Genomic DNA, 14361 nt, shown 5'->3' on the forward strand with positions numbered 1-14361 from the left:
GGCTCGGTTACAAGTTGGAAACACAGTCCACCATTTTAGAACACAGAATCACATATAAACAGAAATCAAAATGGTGGATGATCCTAAAATGGCAGCGAAGTCGATCTAAAATCAGAACTTTGCAATGTGGTTTTCTTCGCAGAGCGACTAGGCTTGGGCCAATATATATCAGAAGGAGCCACAATATGATTTCCCGTTTAACAAACCCTCCTTTTGGCCTAAGCCAAGCGCTAAACTACTTTTAGTCACTTTACGAGTAACTCTACGTCTCAATGTCCATACAACCTGAATCACAATCATCGGAGATATCGATTGCCATAAGGTCTGTGACAGAAATTTCCTTCAACACAAACTCATTGGTCATTCTCTCTGGAGCGCGTACCTTTTGTCCCAATGTTCCCATCGTCTGTGCACACATCCCCCTAGCACTGAACATATGGCGGGAAGATATTGCATACAGCAACAGCAGAAAAACAGAATACCCAGAATAGTCAATAAGACCGAAAGTAGCTTCCATCCCCAAGATCGTAAGAAGTCCCAGAACCAAGCGCTAAGATCCCAATTTCCCTCGGGAATGTGCGCTTCTGAACTAAGGACGTGCAGATTTTGTATAGCCTTAAAGATGGTTGGGGAGGACGGTTGGGGAGGAATCCGGTACGAAAACGCAACAAGAGGACGCCACTAATTTAAATACTCCACCACGCTCAGCCAGGATGACGTCTAATGCCATCCGGTTCTGTAGTGCCACTAACCTTATCGCTTTCTGTTCTAGAGTCATGTTATAGAGTATGTCAGTGGCCCGCTTGACAGTTCTCTCCAGTACTCTCGCTAGTCTTCTGATATTCTCAGAGTTTAGTATTTGTCCCCAAAAAGGTACAAAGGATTTTGTTATGTCACCCAGAACTTGTGATGAAGTATCGCCATTCTCATCCCGTCTTGGACGAGCCTTAGAGATTTCTATACCACTTGCTATGAATACCCCTAGTAACAGAATCCCTAAATAACAGGTTCCCTGCCAATCCCTAGGTAGCCATCGGAAAGCTTCATTACCGCAAACGAAGTAGACATGTTCGCCCACAAACAAAGGTCTGTCCTCACTGGTTGGTGCAACCCTTGAAATCACCCATTGACTCCGTATGCAGAAAGAAACTGAGTCGGGACTATGGTTAACAGTGTAGGAAGGTGGCGTGGCATCCCTATTGCCTATAGGAGCCATCTTGAAAGAGATAAGAGATTGATAAGGCCGAGACAGTCTATCAGAAGGCCTATTGGAAGCAACATTAAGCGTGCTCCTATTTGCAAAAGGTGAGCATCCCAGGGGCGTTAGAACTCATTTTTCAAATTCATTCAAATTCGTCCCATCAAAGTTCCCAGAGATGCTATCATTCCATCGGCCAAAGAATAGTGCCCTTAAAGAAGCATAACATGCAGTAGTTAAAGGCAAAGGATGAATATACCAGCCTAACCCCTTGTCTCCATGTTGTGGTAAATGAGAGCAGGCCCAGCAATTAGACCTGTTTAAAATGGCATGTGTCGCATTCATGGTAAGCAATAGTGTGTTATTGTTGTAACTCTGTCTGTGCTGAGAGTCTCTAGAAGATAGAGTGTGCAGATGCACGAAAGGTGTAGATACAGTGGGTACATTTTCAGTGGGCAAAAGAGTTTCAAGAGGACGTACTTCTTCCATGTACCAAAATCCTAAAGCAATTACTATTGTGAAACCGGTTAACATGATTACAAGAAAACAATATGTTTTAAAAGACCATGTATTCGATTTTCCATTGTCTATACTGGCCACACTATCTCTTCTTTGTTCCCTACAGGTGGAGGAGGTAGCAGGCATTGTTTCTTCAAAACAAAAAACTCCAGAATTTGTTTGCTGGCGATCTCCTGATTGCGTGTTTTCTTAGTCCTTCCCTATCCCTAGCCAGCAGCTTTCTTATATATGCAAAAGACAGGGACGAAAGACAACCCCTATGGTGATTTTCCTGGTGTCACAGCCGAACCGTGCAGTAAGTCTAGCTCCGTAGATGCATATTGTACCTCCTGACTCCTGGTACAGCGTGATCTGTGTTAGGAAAGATTTCTTAATTGTAGGTAATTTTCCTTCCATGTGGCAACCCCTGAACTTGTTGCTGTTGTTTTCACCCTGATCTAGACTTTGCCAGAGAAGCGCAGCCTTCCGCCGCACTCCTCTCGGCTTTTGCTCCATTCTTATGGGGAAACTGACATGCCCTTAAGACAGTCAGTACCGGGAAACGTTGTTTTCTGTAGTTCTTTTCGCATGTTGCAGCTTTCGCGCAACATGACACAAAAGTGCACCGTAACTTACATTACCGCGCTCTTGGGTCTCTAGTCATTATACAGGCCCTAGAAACTCTCGAACAATGTGTTGTTGCTTCCTGATGGAAGTGGTGGATTCGCAAGGGAACCTAGCAATGGTGAAAAAGGATCTGTAGGAGAGTGTGGAGATGAAGCAGCTGTTTCCCCAGGCACTATGGGCTCAGGGAGTGTCTCTGATGCACTTTCAAATCTGCTCAATGCTGAGTGATCGTTGGGAGCAGAGCGGGTAAGATTTTCCGTATCTTCTGTATCGTGTGGCAAAGGGAAGGGAATCATCTTGACAAGCATGAATCCAGTTCCTTTTTCCTTACACTCTGATCGCAGTCTGTGTGGCCAGAAGAACTTGGTGCGGGCCTCTCCAGCGGGGTGCGAGACAGGATGCTTGTTCGAATGCATTCACGAGCACCCACTGGCCTGGTCGGATGCTGTGACCTGGCCCCTCATATTTTACTGGAAGGGCTCCACGCACCTGTTGGTAAATCAAATAGAGATTTTTAGTTAACCGGTCACACTAGTCAGAAAGAAGTACATGTTCAATATACTTCAGGGCCCGGGGCTTTAGGACATTCCAAATGTTAGCTGGCCTACCCATAACCACCTCGTACGGGGAGAACCCAGTCTTAGTCTGCCGAGTGGTGCGAATATATAGTAACACAATCGTTCAGGCATCTGGCCTTTTCAATTTGGTGCCGGCACACGTCTTAGCGAACTTGTTTTTCAAAATTCCATTATGTCTCTCCAATCCAGCACTCTGAGCATGTCTAGCCGAATGGAACCGTTTATCGATCTGTAATCGACACATATCTGTTGAATTACAGCAGCGATAAAATGTGGACCATTGTCCGACCAGATGAACATTGGCAAACCAAACCTAGGAAAATATTCCTTAAGCATGGTTTTCGCCGTTGTCATTGCTGTAGCATCTTTCACAGGAAAGGCTTCAACCCATTTACTAAAGGCGCAAATAACAACCAAGACGTACTTTAAATAATTACAGCGCTCCATTTGAATGAAGTCAAAGTGTATAACTTCGAAGGGGACAGAAGGTGGACCAAAACTACCACTTGGTGTCGATGTGCCCTTTCCCATATTATGCTGTAGACAGATCATGCAACTTTGGACAAAATGTTCTGCTGTTTTCGAGATTTTATCGTTCACCCAGACATTTTCTAACATTTTACACACTTTCCTTGCACAGATGTGGGTGGGCCCATGAGCCATTGCGATCATCATTGTAATGTACGAGTCTTGCAGCATTCATTTTCCCTCTAACTTATCCACCCAGCGCGCGTCATCATCCAATTTTGCCAAACCCTCAGCCCATTGTTTAGTTTCTTCTAACGTGGCATCGGCTTGGATGCTCTTTACAGATTCAATGCCTTCGTCTATGGTGCAAACAGTTGTGGCTTCCCTTGCAGTGTACATTTCTGAAAAGAGATCAGTGGCAGTTTGGCTATCTGGTCAGCAAAAGCATTCCCTTTTCCTATATCATTTATGATTTTCTGATGCACTGCGCATTTCATGATTGCTAACTGAGTGGGGAGTGCAAGCGCTGAAAGTAACCGCACTATCAAGGAGCCATTTTGGATCTTTGTTCCTTGTGAGGTCAAGAAACCTTGTTCTGCCCAAAGTCTACCGAAGTTGTGAACTACCCCAAAAGCATACTGACTATCAGTATATATGTTTACTCTAAGCGCTTTGGAAAGTTCACAAGCTCGAGTCAATGCAATAATCTCTGCGGCCTGCGTGGAGTTATGCGTGATTCTTTTGGTTTCCACAATCGTGCTTAGTGTGGTGATGGCATAAGCAGCCGTGGATGTATCATCCGGAAGTTTGAAACAGGAGCCATCACAAAACAGCTCCCCTTGTGGGTCATTTAAAGGAGTATCTTTCAGGTCGATCCTGCTTTTAGTCTCTTGCTCTGTGGTGTAGAGGCAATCATGTGACACTTCGTCACTGCAAGCAGTATCTTGCAGGAAAGGTAATAGTTCAGCCGGATCCAATACACAACACCTCTGAATTTTAATGTGCGGTGCGAACAAGATCAATTTGTATCTCGTTAATTGTGCGGAGGTGAGGTGTTGCGTTTGTGTTCTGTTTAATAGAACATCTACAGAGTGAGTGTAACGCTCACCTGATTCCCACGGAGGCGCTGACCCAAACTGGACTGCTACAGTTGCTTCTATGACTATGATGAGGCGTAGAACTCGGAAGACGCTCTAGGCAGGACCTCCGAATATTGACTGTCTGGCTTGTAAGGTGAGTTTTCTGCAGGTGGAAGAAAAAGGGGTAATTACAAGCTGGTTGGATAAGTTCTCCCACCAATCTTCTGCTTTTCCCACTTCTTGGTTCTCGACTGGTCTCCACGAACTCTCACCTTTGGTTTAGTAAAGCCGAGCTCTCCATCCTGCTTCTGGTGCAGGAGCGCGTGGAATCCAGTTACGTCACTGGATGATTTCAGTGTTTAGGCTCAGTGTCCTTTTGTGGCTTGTAATAGTCCTTCAGGTGCCGAGGAGCTGTTGGCGACACCACCACTGCTGTGCAAGAAGAGGCTCGTGAGTATAGAAGATCTGAGGCCGCTTCTGAAGGAGAACCCTTTTATAATGTCCTTTTCTGTCTTTCAGGTGCCGAGATGCTGTGGGCGATGCCGCCGCTGTTGCACGTGCGGTGGCACGTAAGTATAACTGAATTGTGGCCGTTTCCAAATGGGCGCCTCTGATAATGTCTTTTCCTTCCTTTCAGGTGCCGAAATGCTGAGGGCCATGCTGCCGCTGCTGCGCGTGAAGAAGCGCGTAAGTATTACTGAATTGTGGCCACTTCAAAATGGGCACCTCTAATAATGTCTTTTCCTTTCTTTCAGATGCCGAAATGCTGAGGGCGATGCTGCCGCTGCTGCGCGTGAAGAAGCGCGTAAGTATAACTGAGTTGCGAACCCTACGGCTCGGACACCACTAACAATGTCTTTTGTCTTCCAGGTGCTGGGATGCTGCTGAAGCGAAGGCCGCGGTGAACTCCGGTGTGATCACGGATGGATAAGGTAAGCGAGCGCAGCTGCGAGCGTGTTGCCCGTTTTCTAACCTTATGTCTTTATTTGCAGGTTGTCGGAGACTGGACTCTTGTGGCTGAATTCTGGTGAGTAGATGTTCCTGTGCCTTTTCTTCATCCACAGGTTGCTGCTCGAGAAGCTGAGGGTGTGTCTGGACCTGGAATGTAGGAGCCGACTCGGTGAGCGTCTTGCTGCTGTTGCAGAATAACGCAAAGCACGTGAATTCTATCGGGCGTGGTTTAAATAGTGGAGAAGTGCTTTGGTGCGTATTCTTCCTCCAGCCTCACCCAGGTAAGAAAAGAGTTCCAGTGTCAGAGGATTAGCATCAGCCCCACCCAGGTAAGAAAAGAGTTCCTGTAACAGAGGATTGGTCCCTCCCAGCCAGTGGCTGGGACTTTACCCAGCTTGGATTGTTTTAGGTGAGAATGCAGCATGGTCTGCCACAGGTAAGTCCACCCAATCACTACTGCACACTTTAAGAATATGAGCCTGGCGCCAGAGGCGCCAGGACATGGTCCAAAGGGCCCCTGTAGGGGTCTGCTGGAACCGGGGGTGTGGATGATGAGCCTGCTTCCGGGGATGCTGGGCCAGTCTCATGACAGTGAGGTACCAACAAGGTTAAAGCATGGCCTAGGACCATACCCTCACTCTGTTTTACAGACGCAGCAGCAGCAGCGACAGCTCTCAAACATCTTGGCAAAGCGCATGCAACAGGATCAAGGGCGGAAGAAAAGTAGCCGCACGTCCTATTCTTCCCTCCATGTTCCTGCGTTAATACAGCCAAAGCACATCCATCACATTCATGCACATACAACTCGAAGGCCTTTTCATAATTTGGTGTGCCCAAAACTGGTGCTGAACACAGTGCAGTCTTGAGCAGATGAAATGCTTTCTGGTGTTCCAAGTTCCACGGCAATGGCAAAGAAATGCCCTTCTTTGTCAAAGCCAACATTGGTTTAATCGTTAACGAAAAGTTCGGGATCCACTGCCTACAGTAAGAAGCCATTCCTATCAAGGCTCTGACTTCCTTCTGGGACAGACATGCTAGAAATGATTTTAATCCATTCAGGCGTCAACCTTCTTCTCTCCTTTGACAGGAGATAGCCTAAATATGCGACCTCCTGTCGACAATATTGAAACATTTTGAGTGAAGCTTTATGTCCAAGCTTTGCTAGGTGAATAAGCAACAACACAGTGCCCTCTTTACAGGCACTTTATGAGTCAGCAGCTAAAAGAAGATCATCTACGTATTGAAGCAATGTACAAGTGGTAGGCAACTCGAGTGTATCAAGCTGCTCTTTCAAAGCCCTGCTATAGATACTTGGACTTTCCGTGTACCCCTGTGGCACACGGGTAAATGTAAACGAGCGTCCCCCTAGGGTGAACGCGAACAGGTATCTGCTATCCTTGTGTATAGGAATGCTAAAGAAAGCATTCTAAAGTCTACAACACTAAAGTGAGTAGCAGAAGCTGGGATCCTAGTTAGTATCGTCGTCACATCAGGCACAATAGGAAATTGTGGACCAACAATCTTATTGATAGCGCTAAGTCAATGATGAAACAAAAAGGAATTGCATTATCGCCTTTCTTATACACACACAGGCAAAATAGGACTATTGCACAAACTACCTGCAATTTCTTCAATTACCCCATGGTGTACAAAATCGGAGACTATACACTTCAAACCTTGCTCACCATCAACCGAAATCTTATACTGAGGAATACGTGGCAACATTACTACTTGTTTCAAAATACTTTTAACAGGCTCAATTTGTAGAACACCGACATCATTGTCATCAATCACCCATAAACACTCCGGAACATCACTAATTCCGGCGGAAAAGGTCTAGTCAGGAACTGAGAGACAGAAAGTTGCTGTGGTGAAATCGTCAAACGCACTCCATCCGAAGAACAATGAATTACCGCATTTAATTCTTTTAACAGATTCAACGCCAACAAATTCTCTCCACAGTTCATTGTTAAACGAAATGGACAATGATCCATGAATGGACCTAGTGTAATCGGTACCGGCGAAGAAACCGGACTAACCACTGGTCTACCAGAAAACCGTACAGAAACATTGGTTTGCCCTGACAGTGGAATGTTTGGAACCCGTGAATGATCAATGGAACACTTCTGTGCTCCTGTATCTATCAAGAATAGATGTTTCTTATTTCCCATTATCATTTCAACGTAGGGACCTTTCTGATTAACGGGAATAGGCGTCAGTTCCAAACCCTGCTTCGGGCAATCTTAGCGAAACAAAATGTCATCAAAAGGAAGGCCTTCAGAGAGATATGCAGTAAAAGTATGATCAAAAATGTTCCTATTATCCACATTCAGGGACTGATTGTCCTGTGAAAAAGACTGCGAATTCTGAGAAAACTGGCTTCTACCAGGACCGCCTGCCCCAGGGTGGCCTATGGATCGTCTACCCATGATACCAAATGTGTTATTCAACCTCTGCTGGAGGATCGGGCATTGTGCTTGCCAATGACCCTCTTGTCTGCAATAAGCACATTGGTTTGCGTGTACAGGACCCAACGGCACATTACCCTGTGGATCATACTGTCCCCTAAACTGTGCATTACCCCCTCTGGGGCCTCTAACAATCTGTTGCAATAGAACTGTAGTTTTCAGGTCTCCCTTTCTCTTTTCGATTCTCTCTTTTTCATTATTGACTCGGTTTTCATGGTACTGAGCCATATGCGATACTTCAGACTGAGACTTAGCCTGCCAAGCGCTCTCAGAAGACATAATTTGCGACTGGATGTCAGGCAATAATCCACGCACAAATTTGTCTACAAATAAATGCTTTCCAGACTCTGTGCTCAAATCTTGTCCACTGAAATCTGAGAACACTTGTTCAAACCGATTAAAGAATGCGGTAGCACCCTCAGACTTCCCTTGGACACAAGCAGTAAGTTTGTCCCAAACAATCCTTCTCTCAGGAATTATGGCTTTTAGTTTCATCACTGTTCTATCAGGCAAAGTCAGTATTACCTGTGGCGGTCTCTCGCCAGCTGGTCTGTCTCTATCTTGTCTAACCATATTATCCCATGTGTCCCCTAACCCTGCTGCATCGTCTACAGTCCTAATTTGTTTCCACAAATCAATGGGTAGGAGCACAGGAAATAACAAATCTATATCACTGAGAGTAATTACTGACAACGGCAAGACAGATTCTATCTCTTTATAGAACCCTGTCGGATTCTTCCTAATATCTGGGATGGATTGTCTGATGGTGTTCACTTCTTGGCTTGAGAACGGGACATGAACAAACTGTGATACATAATGTGCAGGAATGTCATAAGCAGCGGTACCTGCTGCGGCATTAGCTGGAACCTCAACTTTTGGGACAGATGTCGGAGGAACCTCTCTCATAGGCAACTGAGAGATAGGAAACTCCGAACGCTTACTGAGCATCAGAGCCTAATCGAGCGCTGAAACAGCTCAAGGAGTGTCAGACGAAAAAGCTCTCTTATTCTCTTATAAATATTCACTCATTCTGTGGGACAACAAATCTTTCTTTTTATACATTCATCCTGCAGGCATTCTACCATAACCTGCATCACTTTCCTCTGCATTTCTGGCGTATACTGATTATACGTGTCATATACTTCTATGGGAGATATCGACAAGTCTGAAATCCATCTAATCGCATCCTTTATGCAAATTCGTGTCTCCTCATTCATTGACTTACAAAAAGGAAGGAACCGTTTCTGTACAAAAATAGCGCTCAAACTATGACCATCAATTTCTTCATTCCGTAACCTTTCTAACTCCCTTTTATACTTAAAAACCCTCTTGACGTGCTCATATACTTTCTCTGCAGTATTTCTTGAATATGCTAAAACATTCAGATCCCTCAACCCTTGTTGGAGATCTACATCATCCAGTCTGTTCCACATCACAAATAAATGAATTCCCAGTCCTTCGATAAAAACATTTATCTCAGGAAAACTTTCTAGATTAGAGAGTGTGGCAAAAACGTCAGATTGTTCACCCTTCTCCATGCACTGTCTAGCCCATGCATTCAAATCGCGCTTTCTCTCTTTAGACACAGTATTGCGAGTTACAATCTTTGATTACTCTCCCTTATCAACTACAAGTGGGACAGAATCACTCGGAAGAGGAAGAATAGACAAATCTTGTACAATAGGTAACAAAGGTGCTATCTCTGGTGCAGAAGACAAATCTACCAGACCCGTAACAGTAGGCAAAGGTGGAGGTGCAGGTGTAGGAGCAACGATACGAGGAGGAACAATAAGCCGAGGAAGAGGAGCAATAAGAGGAACAGGAATTACTACGGGAGGAGGAACAACAGCAGGAAGAGGTAAAGCAACAGGAATAGGTACATACGGAGGTGGCGCAGTGGCACCAGGCCTTCGTTCATTTAGAAGTTTGTCAAGGAATTCATCAGACACACGAAAATCTTTAGACGGATATATTTTCTGAATGCCAAGTTGAAAAGCTGTATCCATATTTTTAACAGACTCTGATTGTTTATTTTGATCATACACAACGTTTCTTCGGCATTGGACATATGTCAACGCACATGTTTCTCTCTATTTTTAAGTTGCTGCATAGCTTCTTTCTTCCAATTTTGTAATTCATCAAATGCTGCAGGTCTAGCTTTTTTCTTTAACAACATAGACTCTAAATATTCTATACGAGGAATCTCAAAGCTACCATTGGTGGCCGCTGAAGTTCGGAAGCATGTCTAGTTTGTCTGTACCAAATATCATTAAATACTACACCACCAATGCCATGCTTACAGTACATAGTACATGCCGGTGACCCCTCCTGTGGCGCCGGACGGCCAAATTCCAAAGATTGTCTACCTTGCGGAATAATGCCCTGAAGCAGGCAGACAATTTCTCAGGCATATCAGATTCCTGGTGTTACCTGGTCAATAATTGTACTCGTGAGAACAATGTACCAAAACAAATTATCAGGATACTTAAGAATCGGGTCACGACTCACCTGATCAAAGAACTAAAGGAGGTCCGATCAGATAACTAAAGACAACTAAGAACCCTCGTGGTTGGTGATTTGGGCAAAACTGCCCACCTCGATATATGGACCCTCGTCAAGATGCCGTTTTGGACCGCGGGCTCACTGTCCAGGGATCGGATCGTGCAGTACTGTAGAGGTATCACGTCTCATCCAAGAAAGGGGCCCCCTTTTTCACCGTCCGATCCCGGTCCGATAGCCGCGTCAACCTTCAACGAGATGCCATCAATCTTGAGGGTCCCTATTCAGGCGCCATCTGTAAAAGCAAGGAAATGTGGAGGCTGAGTACCACAAAAGGAAATACACCAAACACGGGCTATAAAGATTCACAGATCTTTAATCTACTGTACAGTTACAAAGAAACAGAAATACAGATAGCTATCTGGCTCTCAATCATCACAATGAGTACCAGCCCGTCAGTGTGAGGAGAGAGAGTGCTGGGCATCTAGACATTCGCATATTTATACATTTCAACAATAATGTCCAGCCCCTCTACAGGTTAATAATCCGTGGTCTAGCGTTTGTGCCGAGTTCACTAATGGCTCATACAATAATATGCACATGGATTACTTCGATTTGCATTTCTAACAAGCTACAATGGCAAAGTGTATTCCTGGATTTAGCAGTAAGCCTTAGCACATATCCCTTCACAATGCAGTTCTACCAGTGTCCACGCTCAACATTTGCATTACATTGTCCTCGATGTGTGTTCGCGGATGAGGCTTGTTAGTGCAGACAATCCTTAGACCACAAGTCATGCTTGGGACAAGGTCTCATTACCTAGTCTAAACATTCGGCCCTCAGACAGTCTAACCATTAACCAGGCACAAAGGTTGGGAAGGCTCGGTTACAAGTTGGAAACACAGTCCACCATTTTAGAACACAGAATCACATATAAACAGAAATCAAAATGGCAGAAGATCCTAAAATGGCGGCGAAGTCGATCTAAAATCGGAACTTTGCAACGCGATTTTCTTCGCAGAGTGACTAGTCTTAGGCCAATATATATCAGAAGGAGGCACAATATGATTTCCCGTTTAACAACACACCTGGTCTAGTGTCAATGGCATCACATTCTAGAGAATGGGGAAAGTTTGGACAAACAACGATGAGAAGTTTTGCACCAAAAGAAGTTGAGAGAAAATTGAGAAAGCTGAACTTTTAAAGGGACAAAAGGCTTTAGAGAATAAGCAAATAGAGACAACACCGGCAAGCACACCTGATCCAACGAGACATGATATCAGGACATTGCCTGGAAGAAAGACACAGGGCCTCATTACACGGAAGGCGGTAAGGGTTAACGGTAACCGGTAAGGGTACCGTGACCGTTAACCCTTACCGCCTTACTACGAGGTCCCTTTGCGGGACCCGACCCTAACGGCTGGTGTAGACCAGCCGTTAAAGTTGGGAACCGCAAAGGGACCTTGGTGCTAATTACGGTACCGCTATTTGCGGTACCGTAATTAGCTCCTTGCCCATTCTCATTATGGGGCAAAAATGGGAATGGGGAAAGGCCATGGAGAAAGGGGGAATTACCGCCCCGCCAACCTTGGAATGGGGTGGTAATTCCCCATTCCTCCATGGTAGCACCATGGTTTACCGCCTACCGTGTAATGAGGCCCACAGACAGAAATCTTGAGAGACATTTTCATGCCCAGTTGGTATGTTAAAAAATGACGCATATTGCACTTTGTCCTACTCGAAAAATACAAGTTGAAACACCCAGATCATTGATGGAGATGCCTGACAATCCTCCAGCAAGAAGGAGCTATATACACATACTGCGTGACATGCTTGTGAAAGCTCATATTAAAAAAATAAGAGCTAGAAGAAGCACACAAGAAGACAATAACGAATCGAACAATTACCTGGACAGCACAGCACACTTGGGAAACAACATATGGTGCCAACATATGAAGGAAGTTGGAAGACGAACCTCAGGTGAAGAATGCTTTGTTTGTGCACTCGTACCGTACAGCATGGAGAAGTCAAAAATCTTTGTAACTGTTGAGATAGATGTCAAAACAGCACACTGCCTATCACATATAGCAATATGCATGACCAGAGGCCAGTTCATGGGAAGTAATGCTCGGCTTAAATAGGCGACTGAAGCAACTGATCCAGATGAAGATTATTATGTTCAAGACATAAAGACGATAAATAATGGCAAAACGAAAAACATTGTGATCAGATATGAGAAACCTGGAGTGAAAGGAGAAGAGATCAGAAGAGAAAAACAAAAAGCTGAACATCAAAGGAAAATCTACAGAAGACGCTCAAAGATGGAAGGACAGAAGTCAAATACAAATTTGGGGAACAGTACTTTCTCCAGAAGGATAGGAGAAAGGAGTGGTGATCTGCAGAGCATGGATGATCATTGGCTACTATAAAGAAAAATTTGAAAATGCACAAATGATATGCAAACCATTATGGCCGAGGCTTGCAAGACTGCTGACATGGGTCAAAGACAGAGGAGGACCCTTGCAGATAGTGCCCTTGGATAGTGCCAAACTGTGCTTCAGAAACAATGGTACAAGAAAAATGGGAGAAATTCAGAACTGTGGAGGAATCTTCGATGCTACAAGAATGATGCATGGAACTGCAGTGATCATGGATCATTATTGGGCGTGTGTATCCAAAGCATATATCAGATTGCCAAAGAATTGGGGAGGTATATGCACATTGGTGAATGTCCATGTTCCAGCATTGGTGATTCCAAGAAGTAATCTGAATATTGACAGTTTCCCGAAAGCAGATGCTCACCTGAGAAAGAAGAGATCTGTGGAACTGATAAACAGAATGAAGAGAGAAAACTAATTCTCTGCCAAATCAATAGAAGCCTTTGATGCCATCCCGTATGAACATAGGTTGTTCAGTTTAACCTCATCATTGTTCACAAAAATTCTAATACCAAGAGTTCAGGTTGGAGCAAATACTAAATGGTTGCAGATAACCAGATGGGAGTTACTGCAGACCATCAATATGACCATAAAAGGATTAATGCAATCAAAGAAGAGTTAAGAGCAATTCGACTCAGAACAGATATCTCCTAGACATGATCACAGCCATGGATGGAGGGGTTTGTGGAAAAATCGCATGATCATGTTGCACATTTATACCATCACACAGTGACGAAAATTGAACCTTAACAGAAGCTATAGGTATGCTGACACAACTACAGAATCAGATGATAGATGAAGTTGACGAAGTTGGCGATGACAGTTGGTTTGGAACACTGTTTTCATGGGTTCCACAATGGATGGCAGATGCATTCAAGTTTCTAGGAGCCTTGTTGGTGATAATATTGCTTGGATTCAGTATAATCAAGCTAATAGTCTCTCAGTGCCAGAAAACTGCAAAAAAAGGCCATAGGGATGAAAATCATGATTGATGTTGAGTCAGGATGGAAGCCCAAGGACCTGACTGACGAAGAAATAAGAGATTTTGTGAAAGCCAGCATTTATGCACCAGAAGGAACAAAGTTCCTGTATCCTAGAAAACATAGAAAATATGTGGGAAGATGGATTTATTGCAACCCAAGTGGAGTGTGTCTACTAATAACATGGAACAAAGATGACCATGTGAGAACAGCTGGTTGCTTGAAGGCAGTCATAAAGATTGGGAACCCAAAGAAGCATTTCTTCAGACCTAGATGTCTAGATCCAAAGGATGAAATTGAAGTGGACACACCGAAGGAAGTGAGAGTGATTGATGAATCACCCAGAGGGGGGATTGAAGATGAAGTGCCAAGTGTCATCCACACTCCAGCCACCCCCTTCGTAGTACCTGCTGCTTTCACGCCAAAGTATGTGACGTGTGATGAACAAATAAACCAGCAAAGAGCAGCTGTTGGGCTCTGCCCAGTGCCTATCAGAGTAACAGCACCTATTGAAGTACCGACACCCAAGAAAACATGGAGAGTTAGGTACCCATTGAGAAAACCATATCTACAGTCA

The sequence above is a fragment of the Ambystoma mexicanum genome, chromosome 8 (genome assembly GCF_040938575.1).
Source record: "Ambystoma mexicanum isolate Mex_15411 chromosome 8, UKY_AmexF1_1, whole genome shotgun sequence".
Lineage (NCBI taxonomy): Eukaryota > Metazoa > Chordata > Amphibia > Caudata > Ambystomatidae > Ambystoma > Ambystoma mexicanum.